At 41.5% G+C, this 14,967-nt stretch overlaps 1 protein-coding gene and 1 long non-coding RNA gene across 41 annotated transcripts in view; both read left to right on the forward strand.

Annotated features, from left to right (window-relative positions):
* TCF7L2 (transcription factor 7 like 2) overlaps positions 1 to 14,967 on the forward strand; it is a 202,305-nt gene that overhangs the window by 43,662 nt on the left and 143,676 nt on the right. The gene's annotated exons all lie outside the window — the stretch shown is intronic.
* Positions 5,977 to 14,307, forward strand: LOC310763857. Its single transcript, XR_014548854.1, has 2 exons — positions 5,977 to 6,153; positions 9,346 to 14,307. It is a non-coding gene; the product is annotated as an uncharacterized lncRNA (long non-coding RNA).

The raw sequence follows: 14,967 nt of genomic DNA on the forward strand, positions 1-14,967 counted from the left end.
ATGTGCTCAGCTTCTCGGCTAGCATTGCTCCTAGCTAGACCACCTTTATCTGATTGCCGACTAGACAGGTGATATTTATTTTGAATTATTGTAACTGCTTTGGATTGGAGGTTGTGCCGTAGAGATTGCAGTACAAAAACCTTTAAATTTTGCAATTGGAGCAAAGTATGCAGTGTTATTTACATTTGTGAAAATAAGACTTGAAATCAGCCTCTTGCTAACTATGGTTTGAACCAACCAATATTCCTAGAGTTCATCTGCAATGGGGATCTATGGTTTGCTTAAAACTGGAACCATATGCTTTTGGTTGCTTCTGTTAGTGAATGAAAGAGGAAGACAGTGCAAGAATGAGGCTTGCTACAGTTTGTTCATGTAGCAATAAACCATGCTTTCCCAAAACAGGCCAATGAGGATTATCCCTGGTAAACCATTCTGTTCCTTCAGAAAATGGCTTGAGAAGAGCTTTTTGTTATGTTTTATTACTGTTTATTAATATGCCACCATTTGGCCAAAAAAAGGGGGCCCCAGGGCCTTTTTTCAGACACAAACAATACAAACGACGATTCAAAACTAAATCTTAACATTTCAAAAAATATTAAGACCAAATACATGCATGTTCCTGCCCAAAAGGCAAAGTGCAGTCCCCAGAAAAATGCTAGAGAGAACAAGAGTAAATACTTCAGCATGTCTTCCTTATAAGAATCTCAGGCAGCGGTTGAAGTGGGGCAGGACAGGTGGAAAGCTTGCCCCATGATGGTTCCCGCAGTTTTTCGCCTGTAGCAATATTATTCAAAAATTATTTCATTGTGTATGTTTTGGGACAGCACTCAGGATCTGATGAAAACCAGTAGCCTTAAGGGACCCGGTTTGCGAAATTCAGGTCTCAATTACTCCACACACTTACCTTTAAGCTTAATGGCGAGAGATGAGAGGCAAATTGGCAGTAGCTCCAGAGGAATGCTAGAAAGTACTGACTGATAAATGCAAGGTTATCATGTCAATAGAACGGAGGGAATTTTTGACTTGGAAACCACCCTCACTCCTGCTGCATTCATTTATATATATATATTTTTAAGCTTTAGCTCTAGCCTCTCCAGCCATTTTTGCAAATCTGTGGAGAGGTAATTTGGGACTCTGGAAACTAACAACATGGCAAACAGTGGTAGTGTTAAAACAGGTCACGTTCAGTAAGGAAATAGGGGCAATGGAGAAGATAACACATTGGTGAACTGGATGGAGATGGTAGTGGTGGTGCATGTCAGGGATGAATGTTGGGACAGCCTAAGCCATGGGTAGGCAAACTAAGGCCCATGGGCCAGATGCGGCCCAGTTGCCTTCTCAATCCAGCCCATGAACGGTCCGGGAATCAGCATGTTTTTACATGAGTAGAATGTGTGCTTTTATTCAAAAAGCATCTCTGGGTTATTTGTGGGGCATAGGAATTCGTTCTTTTTCTTCAAAATAAAGACTGGCCCCCCACAAGGTCTGAGGGACAGTGGACCGGCCCCCTGCTGAAAAAGGTTGCTGACCCCTTTTAGAGCATGGGTTGGCAAACTAAGGCCCAGGGGCCGGATCCAGCCCAATCGGCTTCTAAATCCGGCCCGCGGACAGTCCGGGAATCAGTGTGTTTTTACATGAGTAGAATGTGTCCTTTTATTTAAAATGCATCTCTGGTGATTTGTGGGGCCTGTCTGGTGTTTTTACATGTGTGTGTTGTTTTTAATGCATCTCTGGGTTATTTGTGGGGCATAGGAATTCGTTCATCCCCCCCCACGGTCTGGCCCCCCACAAGGTCTGAGGGACAGTGGACCGGCCCCCTGCTGAAAAAGTTTGCTGACCCCTGGCCTAAGGGGGCCTAAGCCTAGGAAAGCATGCTGTGATAGAAATATAACATAGAGTTGCTGCGAGAGAAAGAGGGAAGGGAGCTGTAGGGCTGTTGGGGTCTATCCAGGTTTAGCCCAATAAATGGAGATACTCTGACATGCACAAACCTAAGACTGATTTGCTGAACTGCACAGATCTCTTTCCAACCATTCCCTTTTTTGTGCCTTAAAAATGCTTCCATCATTCATCAGTCTGAAAATACATTTGTGGCTGGAATTTGAGGTTGCTGTTCAGTGCAAACCTGCAACACCCTTTCACTTATCTCTGCTTGTGGTTCTTGGCTGAGACTACCTGCTCTGTGATTGAAATAATCCCCTACACCGTTTACGACCTTTTTCTGCCCAGGAATCAATCTGTTTCTAATTTGAAGTGTACTTTACATAGGCATTTTAACTCTTGAAAAGGTAGCTGCATTCTCTTCAAGCTCAGCTTCTCTGTGCCAGGCTATATAAGTTTTAATTGAAAATAGTTGCACTTGAAATGGATAGCATTAGGTAACTCTTGTTTGTGGGAAATCGCTGGATGGTGGGGCTCATGGCTGGCAGTCCTCTGTATGCACAGCTGCTGCAGCCTGAGAGTCTGGTCTTCTCTGTTGGCCCAGATTTGGGGGCCACTTCTTATGTTGCAGCTTGTACTTTGTTATGAATAAAAAAGGTAAAGGGACCCCTGGCAGTTAAGTCCAGTCGTGAACGACTCTGGGGTTGCAGCGCTCATCTTGCTTTACTGGCTGAGGGAGCTGGCGTTTGTTATGAATACCTGAATGCAAAAAGAGACATGGGTTTTGAAGGGAGCATGCAGATACAGTGGTACCTTGGGATGCGAACGGGATCTGTTCCGGAGCCCCGTTCGCACCCTGAAGCGAACGTAACCCATGTCCGCGCGTCTGCGCGTACGCGGGTCACGTTTTGGCGCTTCTGTGCATGATGTCATTTTGATGGTCTGCACATGCGCGCACGGCGAAACCCAGAAGTAATGCGCGCTGTTACTTCTGGGTCGCCGCGGAGCGCAACCCGAAAATGCCTAACCCGAAGCGTATTCCTGAGGTATGACTGTATAAGCCTTATTTTATACTTTATAATGTTCATTGGTGGTGAGTAGGGAAGGATCTGACCGCCATTTGCACATTTTAATCCATGATGAGGGGATACGGGAGAAAGAAGCATTAATATATTAATTTTAATATCTATAAACTGCCCTTCATCAAAATAGATTACAGCTTGGTTTAAAACATTATACGTTGGTCAGTGGCTATTCCAAAATGGATAAAAGTGCCTAGCTTTGGAAATGCTCCAGATGTTGGCTTTTAACCACACCCCTGGTTAGCATAGATAGCAATACTGCATACAGATGAGTGAGTGGGCTGTCAGAAGGATGGTGTTTACCAGCAAATACCAGTTGCTGGGAAGAGGTGTCACTACATTTGGGTCCTGCTTGTTTTGGGCTACCCACAGACATCTGATTGGCCACTGTGAGAACAGAATGCTTGACTAGATGGACCTTTGATCTGATTCAATAGGGCTCTCCTCCCTGCCTACCACAGAAATCAAGCAGGCTGCCAGAAGATGAGTAGAGGACTCTGGTAGCCCACTGCATTTCTATGCTGGGTATGGAAGAAGGCACTTTGGCCTCCTCCATGTGCAGCATAGAAACTATGTGGGGTGCCAGAGGATGGATGCAGAGCTTTGTCCTTCTTCTAACAGCTCATTACATCGCCATATAAACATGCAGGAGATGAGGTTCCTTCCTATGTGCACAGATACTAAGCATGCTGGTGCCAGAGGGAAGGAGCACTCCTTTCCTCTGCTGCCTCCATTGTTGCTAGGCAAACACCATGCATATCTAGCACATAAGTGCATCAGGTTGGTAGTGAATGAACAGAGGGATCAATTTCTCCATTGCCAGGTGGAGAAATTGGATGTGGAGAAAGCAGCTGCCTCTTCCATGCATCCAGCACAGAAATGGTGTGGTAACTGGTTGGGTTTCTATACTTGGTGAGCATGACAGCTCATCTGGTGTGCAAACATGGTGAGTGATGGTAAGGGGGCAGAACAACCCATATACCTTTCTTGCTGGCCTGCTGAACTTCTGTACTAGACAAAGCCCTTTGCTGCATGGCCAGCATAGAAATCAAGTGGGTTGATATCAGAGGCATGGATCACTCCATCTTTCCACCACCAGCCTGCTATGTGTCCTTTCTGGATATGCAGGACACAAAAGTTGCACCAGTCTTGCTTTTAACCACTCCCCTAAACATGCAGGGTGCGCAGCACAGGAACCATGTGGTCTGGCAGAAGAAGCACAGATCACTCTGTGCCCCTTTGACAGTGTTTGTCGCCTGTAAAATATTTTACTTGCCTGCATTTTACTCACAAGAGGGTCTGGAAAAGGAAAAACACTGTGCTCTGTTCCTCCTCCACAAGCTTTGACTAAAAAGTATGTGAGTAAAGTTTTTGCTGGCTAGTAACTTTCTGAGACTATTTTACATGGTTGGTTTAAGCCCTAGTGTCTTCTGGAGATACCAAAAGAATCTGATGCAAGTGTTCAGAAAAAATCCCCAATAATACCAAAGATGTACCACTTAAGGTTTCAGGTAGAGATTGTTTGAATTCTGTACTACTAATCCCTGCGCACAAACATATTTTTGACATTCCAAATATAGGGGGCTTAAATACAGAATATGAATGTCTTTTTTGGTGTTTTTGAACTAGTATTGCATAACTTTAAGTCAGAACTATTTTTAATCTTGTTGGGCGTATATCTGAATATTTTATCCTGTTCTATCTTTCAGTTTATTTTGGATTTTGTAAATAAATTGACAACTGGTTTTCTTTACATTGTTATTTTTGCAGCTTATAAAAATGTTTTAGATCACATCTGTCTCTGTTGCTCTCTCTCTCTGCCTCTCTTTTAGAAGAAAAAAAGACTTGTTTTTCTTGCTCTCCATGCTTCTCCCATGTAGAGAGCCCCTAGATTTTGCCTCTGATTCTTTCATAAATCCCCCAGTGAAGGTGGAATCTATGTTACAATAGAGGTGGTTGTAAGGGCAGCTGACAGATGAAATGTTACAGTGGCACGTATTGTATCCTAAGCAGGGTTGTATATAGACCTCATGATGGGCTGGCTTAGGTATTTACTTAGAAGCATTTCTAGAGGGCAACCTCATTGGGCTAAAAAAGCGTGCCTGAACAAGGAGCCTGTTGTTTGTGCTTGGCTCCTCTCACTCACTGGGAGAAAAAAACACACACAAATGCCTGGCAGTCAGAAAGCTATTCAGTAGGCAGAGAGGTGTCTAGGAGGCCTCGGTCACTCATCAGATGCTGTAAAAGCCCTCACCCTGTTGTAATTCCTGGATAAAAGCAGCGCCAGATCAGCTGTCTCTTTTTTGCGGTGGAAACGCTAGAAAAGAGCTCTAAGTGGAGTTAGGTGGTTTAGAAGCTAGATATGAAAATCATCTGTCTCCCCAGAAATAACAAAAGGAAAAGGGGAGAAAAAGACAAGTAGTTTGAACTGGGATCTTGCCTCAGAAATCAAGCTATCATAATACAGCTGGTGCAAGTTGCTTGACTGCTGCTTAGATGTTGTTAATTCTGAATTGTAAACCAAGGTTAACTGTGTTCACTTGCTGAGAGGAGGCTGCAGAGTAACAGCCCAGGGTGCGGCGTGGGGTCTCAGGAACACTGGGCACATTAAGAAAGAAGGGGATAAGTTGGCTGTTTGGGTGTGCTACTGGATGCAGTGCTATTTCCTGATTTGCTGGCTTCTCTTGCACATGGTGTGCACCAAACTCATCAGTGTGTGCTTCCTCTGTCCACATTGCTCCTATGGTTCAGATTTGAATTTCCCACTCTGATGCTGCTGGCCTCAAGGAAGGCTTACCTTTCAGCCATGGGGATCCCAAAGGAAAATAAACCAGGACAGGGAAAATTTGGGGTCGATTTTCTATGCTGGAGTACCCAACATGGTGCCTGTGAGCCCCCTTCCCCAATTTTTAATGATTTTTTGTTTGTTGTGGTGAGGTGTTGCCCACATTTTCCTTTATTTCATTTGTTTTGGGGTATGTTGTATCCTACATCATCCATGTTCTTTCTGCCCTTGGTCCAAAGCAGAACTACCGTACCTCTTTCTATAAGTTTGCATTGTTCTTTCCATTTCTGGAAAGCCTTTTCCAGAGGACCCTTTCAGGTGCCCTGATGACCACACCTCTTTGTCTTTCTGCTTCTCAGATGAATGTAGTTACTAGAGGTTGTCTTCCACTAACTTTTACTCATAGTAGACCCATTGAAATTAATGGACATGCCTAAGTTAGGGCCATCAATTCGAATGTGGTTACTCTGAGTAGAATTTAGGAGAATACCACCCCTAGGGTTCTCCCCCCGCTCTTAATGGTGTGCTTTATGTTATTTTATATTATTTTTAATAAGTTTTGCTAGTTTTGCTTTGGAGATTTCTAATCATGGATAACCGTGGTTTTGCTTGTAAACCTCTTAACAAATGAGTAAATACATTACATTAAACAAAATGCGCACATAATGGTATCCGTATGCTGCAGACAAGACAAGATTCTGACTACTTGTCACTATGATTGCTTTCAAATTTCACAGCTTTTTCTTTTTTTGGTGGGGGAGGGAGCACGGAAGCCATTGCAGAATTTGGCAACTATGACTTACTTTTGTGCATCACGATCCTAAGCATGTTTAATCAGAAGCAAGCACTGTTGATCTCAGTGTTATTTATTCCTTTGTAAGTGTGTTTAGGATTTCAGCCTTAATGTAGCAGTTAGGCACATGGCAGATTTTAACGGTAATATTTGTATGTGTAAAATGTCACACTCTATAGCCAAAACATCTGATACCCACTCAAGTGTCAGGAAACAGTCGCTAAAAGTACCAGTGGAAATCTTTGGAATTACTCCATGACAACTCCTGTGAATGACAGTCTCAGGCAGCCTCTGTAGCTGACATGGAAATGTGATGCAAGTTTGTGAATAGGACCTCCTATCCCAGCTCTGGAACATAATCTCTTTTACCTTAACAGTAAGCACTTCCATGACCTGCTGACATTATCCAGTATAATGCATCTTCTGAGACCGAAATTATAATCACATCTACACAAGCCATTAATTCAACATTATTTCTAGTTACCTTGACAATTTTGGATATAATCCACAGATTTATGGACACCACTGAATAATAATGACCATCGAATGATGTGCATAGTTTGTGCATCTTTGACATATAATTGCTGCTTGAAATTGATCCAGCCAATATGAGCCAGTGAAGGCCAAACCTTCAGGATTCAGAACGGATCAACAGTGCTAAGGTATTGGGATCAGGCTGCTGGATCATACATTACTCTGCCCTCCCCTATTTATATTGCAGCACTATGTATAAAGGTGGCACTACACAGGGACAAAGTGGTCTCTGCCTTCAATACAGAACTGCCATGGTATAGCTGCCCTTGCACCTCTGCTATGTAGCCGTGAAGAATTAAACACCGTAGAATATGCAAAGAGAACAAAGGGTAGGCAGACTTCAACAGCATCCTGACCAGAAGAAAGCTGAGCTGCCCATTTCACCAGCAGTTTTCTCTATAATAGCTCCTTAGGATGTCCTATGAATATTAGCATGCCCCTTACCTATTGGTATCTTGTAACCCTAATGAAACTTTTATTTATGGTGCATGAGTACACTTGGAATGCATGGCTACAATTTCAACAGTGAGCTTGCCTTTATCACAGCATACGAAAGAGATTTTTGGGGCGACAGAGCCTATTGCTCTCCACTGTTCCTGCCAATTGTGTTGGTTGCTGTCAGGGTGAATTAAGTCAGTTGGCAGCACCTATCGATGGCTGTGCAAGTCCAGGGAATGAGTGACGTGGTGGGTGAACATAATACAAACATTGCAGAAGCTTTCAGTTTGTGTTGAGTGTATAAAGAGATTTTCTTTCTTATGTTCACTCCAAACAAACATAACACTGTTATCCAAATTGGCTTCTGCCAATTGATTTAGCCCATGATAATGGCCTGAGTTGTCTCCTGAAAACATATGCAGGAGTTATTTAAAACAAATAAACATTGTTTATGCTGTGTTTATAAGACATGCTGTAAATTATTCTGTAAAGTTCTGATTAAGTTGCTTTGTGTGTGTGTGTGTTTCTTTGTTTACTGGAGCCCTAAGGTTTTCTTGCTGTTCTATTTAAAAAGATACCAAGTAGATATTGTTTGAAAACCCCCACTAGCAATATTTTAGAATGTAAGTCATTCTCTGTAACTCCAGTGGTTTTCACATCTATAGCTACTCCTAGGGTTCATGCCGTATATTCTTTCGGTGTAATGTAAATGTGTGACATAGAAGGTTGGGCCCAAAGGTTCTTTTTCTCTGATGGATGGAGTCCATCTATTGGAGAAAGACCCTTTCCATTTTTGGAAGGAAACCTTTGGATTCAGCCCAGAGCTCCTGGCATATTGATAATCGAAAGTACTGCAGAACTGCCAACTGTTCACTGATCTGCATGCCTTTTGCTTGCCTAAATGGTACTCTTGAATATTGTGTTGGAAGAGATTTGAAGTTTAGCAGGCCTCACTCATGTTTTAGGCAGAAGTCTTCATGCACCCCTTCTCTCATTTTGTTCACTTGTTAGAAAAGGGCTCTGTGGTCATATTGATTCCGCATTGAGTTTATGTTTAATTCTAAACATGAAGTTTATGTTTTCTTCCAAATACTTGATTTTCATTCAACCTTTTAAGCAGCTGTACCCGACCAGTACAGTAGGAGGAGAAAGACATGTGTGTAGAACAGCCATTTGCCTGTCTGGAAATGTTTGGGTATGTCCAAGCTAGTAGCGCCCTAGGGAAATTGTGAAATGCTACCTTGGGTCATTAATTGAGGTTCCAAGATAAGATGTTCATTAGTGTCCTTTTCCTGGACTCGTCCAATCCAGATCCTTGTGTTCTTGTGATGTGGTCTCATCAGCTACAACTGTATCTGTCTGTAGCGATAATAAAGCAATACACTTTAGTTAGGAAATCACATTTTCTTCCTCTTTGCCTCTAATTTGCTTACCCTTCCAATAAGCCTTAGTGAGAAGGGAAGCTTCTGCCTTCCTTCTCTGGTACCAGTTGGCACAAGTATTGCCCAGAAGATACGATGTGAAAATTGCCAGTGATTGCAGTGGCAGGCAGCCTAGGCCAAGGTGGTTTGGCAGGGTTATACATCCAGTTGAGCTGGAAACCACTGGGCAGTAGTATGTGAATCTGATGGTGGTCCCTTTTTCTTTTAGCAAGCAAGCAGCTCCATTTGGGGGATTGTAGCACCAACTTCTTGATGCTGAATTTGTTTACTACTCTGTTAGTAGAGTAAAGAAAGCCAGCTGGTTTCAGCTGTCACTACATGCTAATTAATAGGTATGGACAGGCTATGCTGAGCTGCTGGCATATCATCTCTGGGAGCTTGCCTTTTTAGTGGTAGACCTCAAATAAAAAGTAATATGGGAAACCTTATAATGGCAGGGTTCAAGTTTGCATACTGCTTACATGACCTACTCTGTAAATGCGTACGCAGCAATATTCAGTTCTCTCTGTTCTCTACATTCCCTCTTTTTCCCGAACTGCTCTGCATTACGGGAGTAGTTTATGTCTTTGAAAAGATACCAAGATTTGGTATATTTCCCTGAACCACTGTATGGTGTTTTGTGGTTTCAAAGGCTTTAAAAAAAGAAAGAAAAATGAAGCCCACTCACGTTTGGTCAAAAATGTTTAATACCATTTCCACTTCCATTTTTCATCATTTTGAGTCATGCTAAGTTGCTGACCTGAAATCTCAACACGCAGAGCCAAAGTGAGGGGGAAAGTGGGTTTAGGACCAGCTTTGACCTTCAGATATTTTACACTACCAATCAAGTGCTTCCTGGTGCCAATACGAGTTGTGGTCTAAAACACCTGGAGGGCAACAGATTGGGTAAGGCTGGTTTAGTGCACCATATTGGCTTTGAAACCAACTTTTAATGTCCCACCCCTGTTTCTGATTTCACACAGTCTTGCTCCTTCCCCACCATGTTCTTCCTCCTTTTCCTTTTTCCAGATTCCTCATCACTGAAAGAGTGATGACCGGAGAGGTCATTTCTTGTGACCTTGCAGCTAGAGATGGCTAGAGCTCTGCAAAATAAAAGTTCTGTCTTGACACTCATCTTAAACAGGAATGATAGCTCTCATAGCTGGGCTCTTCAGCTTTGCTGATTGGTTGGCAATCTCAGCTATCAGAAATCTATGGAGGTCTCTGTGCATAGCTGCAACTGAAACTTTTATCACCACCACTGCAGGAGAAAGACTTTCATTTGGCTGTGCCGGTCCAACAAAGTATTTTATTTATGTGCTTCCAAGCCCTTAAAAATTCTTTTAGGGTACATCAGTAGGGAGTTAATAGAAACTTTGAAACAGGAAAAATGCCTGTGGGTTAAGCAGAAAACCCAGTTGACTGAGCTGAACAAAAATCTTGTACTGTTTTTGATAGGTCATTTGCCAAAGGGGGAGCTGAATGGATTGGTTTCCAGTCTTCCAATAGTATCTGCAATTTATTTTGCTCTGTGGAAAGGAGTTATCGGCTCCTTTTGGGGGCTAAGTAGAAATATCATTCAGTGATGCGATATTAAAGAAGCCGCAGATAATTTTAATCATTAATTTAATCATTAATCAATACTGTTGGATGTAAGCAACTGTTTCTATGAAGCTGTTGATTTGAGAGACAGAGAGAGAGACAGACAGAATGTGTAATATACTGTATATTCCATTTCAAAGATTAATTTAGCTCAGTGTTTGGAAGATTATATACTGAAAAAGCCTGTGTCTCTGCCCTGACTTCACTATACCAACAACAGAGATGAAATAGAGAGATTCTTAATCTTTCCCAAACACTCTTCAAGAGAAGCAATTTAAAAAAATGTTACTTTCTTAAGAGACTAAAATGTCTTAAGCACAAACGTGCTGCTCTACCTCGTTTGTGCTAAATGGGATTATAGGATTTAATTCTGTGAGAAATTTTACATGTTGATGGAGGCAACTTTTCACATCTCTTTTAGGTGGGAAAAGGGGATGGAATGTGATATCCTCATTAAATTCACATCAGATCTTTTGTTCTCCTAACCTGGATTTTTCTTGTGCTTTTGAAGGAATGAGGGGTAGTGGGTCAGGTGTATAAATCCCTAAGACTGGGCTTTAGGAGAGAAGTGTATATTTTCAATTTGTGATCCATAGCTACACAACAAGTATTGTTGCTGGAAATACCTGCTGGCACTTGAGAAGTTTATTCTCATCGTGATGCTATAAAAGTTGCTCTTGCATTGATAACACCCTCTATCATATAATCTGTATGTAAAATTAAATGTGCTATAAGTGTATGCCAAATTCTTTCTTCCTTTCTTTCTGCTTATAAAGTTTGCTGTCAAACTTTGTTCACCATGGATATTTGTTTATTGGCGGCAGGGAATGGAAATTGAATGCAATTGTAGGGCAGTTAGGAGCCCAGACAAAATGTTGGTGGCAGTGACACAAATTAGAAAGGACTTTGATACAGGGTTTTATATTTTTAGAAATACTTCTTTCCTTTCTCTCTCTTAAAGAAATGTAAGACTGTACATGGTAGTTTACTACTAGGCAAAGCTTGAATAAGATGTTCGTCTATTTTTGTTCTCAATTATTCCCTTTTGCTATTTTTGTCTTGATAAAATTGACATTGTTGGTGAGGTGTTAATTTCCTCCCCCACAATCTTCATATAATCCCTGAATAGAAGCTTATTACTGGCAGAGATTTATTCTGGGTAAACATAATTTGCCTCTTCCTGTATTATTTTAGGAATGGAATGCAGTACAGGATTTTAATTCAGTTTTCTGCCAACTTTATTTTGGATTCTTCTGAGTCTGTGGGGCCATTATCAGCCCCAGAACCCCAGTATAGCAAAGGGTTTTTTTGTTTTCCCCCCATATTTGTAAGTAGGCTCCTATATGTGTATCACTTGTTGGATTAGGCATAAATCAGATGTGCCTGCTGATTGAGTCTGGTTTAGGACATATCGACTTTACTGCACTGTTCATGGGTTGTGAACAGCTAAGTGTTTACCCATGTTATAGGTTGTACCATGCAGGATGTGAAACCACAGGAGGGGAAGTACATGTAACCTCTGCATGGCAGGGGCTGAAATAGCAGCTGTAGTTTCTTCCCTTCCCTGACATGTGTCAACTGCCATCATTACCCCATTCTCCCACCTCCAATTCAGAGTAGGAGAAGTGCCCTTACTCTCAATTGACTTCATCTGCCCACGGTGCAGTCACATGATGCTACGTATAATGATTTTTAAAAACCCCTGGAAATATGGCTGGGGTGCAGGGACTCTTATTTCATTGAGATGCTCACAGTCTCAGGGTTATGTGATAATTATACCACGATAGGGTCTCATAGTAATTGATATTGCATGCACATATACTGCCAGCTGACGCATTAATAATGTTAAATACATCTGAAAAAGGGAATAAAGAGAGAGAATAATTTAAAGAGGAACCAACAGTGAGTCTCCTAAAAGCACCTAGAGTACTGATTTTATTTGAAACACCTTTTTAAAAAGGTACGGTGGGAAAAACTAACGTGATTATCTTGAGAGACTGAGTTCCACACTGTGAGGTCCTGTTTGCTCACTGACTTAGGGCAAAATCCCAGGACAGCCGGTAGTTTCTGAATATCTGCTCTTCCCACTGTTGTTCAAAGGCAGGACATATTTTGGTTTTGGTTTTCTAAATGAACTTTTCAAAGAATAATCTGAGAAAAAGAAGACAGGTTGATGACTCTGAGGAAGTTCTTCTTTTTGTCGTGAGAACCTTGTGTCTTACTGTTGAATAAGCAGAAGCTACTTCCTCAACAATGGACAATCGTTTTTTTTAGGAAGGCAGTACTAATCAGACTCAGTTCATTGTTTTTCACTGATTCAGATATGTGGAATTTTCATCGCCTAAGAGCTAAATTATTTGATGGTTATGTTTCTTCTAGGGCCCAACTGAGGCCCATAGAACAGAACCACAGAACTCTCATCCTAACACCAGTGCCACTACAGCTTATTTGGACAGGACTAGGTCAAGGATTTGTTCTGCCAGTGTGCCCATGTCGCCCCAGCCTCCCCCTGCTTTGCCCCATTCCAGTAAACTGCACCAGTGCCAGTATCAAGAGGGTGGTTTTACAGCTCTGCCCCACCACGTAGACCACTAGAACCCTTGGCTTATGCTTGGTGGAAATGTTTTGCAAATTCTATGTGCAGCTGAATGGGCAAGCTGGTTTTAAATAAATCCCGCTTGCCAGTTGATTGGCTGCAGTAAAAGCTTTCAGTATATTTCTGGCTGTGTATGCTTGTCCCTCATGAAGAATGCATGTTCCTGTCTAGAAACACTGCAAACAAATATACAATATTATTTATTTAAAAATTGTATTAAAAATTCCTAATCCACCTGCTCATACATAAGCGTGAGTCAACTGAGAGACACAAACCAACTTTTTCTTCGTTTTACAAATCCTCCTCACTTCATAACATTAAAAGTATATTTGCTTCCCCCTGGTGAGTCGCAGTTTACAAACTTGGTGTGCAGGAATGTGAAACTTTCCATATTCAAAATTAGAAACGCCTTCACTTCCAATATAACATCAAGGATTGTCAGAAATCCCATTCCTTCTGTGGTGTAGGTCATGCTAACCTTACTATCCAAGATTACCTGTATGGGTTTTAGGCTCTGAATTGATTTAGCTTACTCAAACTTTCTCAGGTGGTTGGTATATTTTAGTGCAGTTGTAATTTAAAGAAAGTACATTGTTGCAAAGGTATTGCACATAAGTACAACAAGCTTTGCCCAACGGATATGAGCTAAATTACATGGCCATTCCTAGTCAAAGTCTTGTTCACATATGCCCTCTCCAAAATATTAGGCATAGTTGCATCTGTGCACTGCATACAGAGTGTGCTTTAATTAAGCAGAAGATGTCGATGGAACCCATTTGGTTTTTGTGTTTGAGCTTTGCCAAAATGTCACTGCCTTTTCAATGGTATAAGCTGACACCTACCCAATAGCAAGCTATAGAGTAATTGGAGTGAACTATACTACGACTTATTACTACCAAAGTCTCAACAGATTTTTGCTCTTATTTCCTGGGGATGGGTCTAGCTTCCAGTAGCTGCTCGGTGCTCACTATGTTTTTGTTCACTATATTTTTGTTACCTTGCTTTACTTGTGTCCTCCTGTCCCAGACCTTCTGCTCCCTATAATATATTTGAAATGATTTTCTATATGTCCCATCAATGGCTGAAGCATGTGTGGTCAGGATAAGAGAGAGAGGGCCTTCTCCGTTGTTGCACCCTGATTGTGGAATATCTCCCCCTATGTAACCTGTCACTTTTTCCAAAAAACCAACTGGTTAAAATTTCCCAGTTCTGGCAAGCATTTGTCTCACTTAGCTGATGATGATGGTGATGACCCACACATTAGAAATGTTTTTCAGTGCTTCCATTTTTATGTTGTTGCTTTTATTTCTTTTATGGACTTGTTTTGTTTTAAATTGTTGCAAGGGATGCAAATGTATTGGAAGGGCAAGGTATAACATTTTAAAACACACACACAAAATTGAATTCTGTTAGTTGGAAAGATTCTTCAGGAAACTTTGGATAGAAGACTCTATAAAACTGTCCGAGCTGCAGCGTATCTAGATTTTGAGCTCTTTAAAATGGGGAGGTAAGCTGTGTTTTGGTTTCTCTACCCCTGGCACACTGAAATCCTGATTTAAATTGTGTCCTCTCAGTGGTGAAGGAATAAATAATTTAATGCTGTGAGGTGAAGCAGTACATGAAAATTGTAAGTGGATAAGTTGTCAAATTGAACACACAATTAGAAATGCAGTTGATGTCAGAACTTCTTCTTTTTTAAAAAAAACCCGCTCTGTTCTGTGTGGATTTTTAAAAAAATAAATAGGAGCTTTATTCTGTCAAATCCTCACATTGGTGCCCTGCTTGGACACTTTTCCTTTGCTGGTTTTTCTTTCTTTCCTTCCCCCCACCTCTCT

Source organism: Podarcis filfolensis (assembly GCF_964270895.1).
Source record: "Podarcis filfolensis genome assembly, chromosome: 5".
Taxonomy (NCBI): Eukaryota; Metazoa; Chordata; class Lepidosauria; order Squamata; family Lacertidae; genus Podarcis; species Podarcis filfolensis.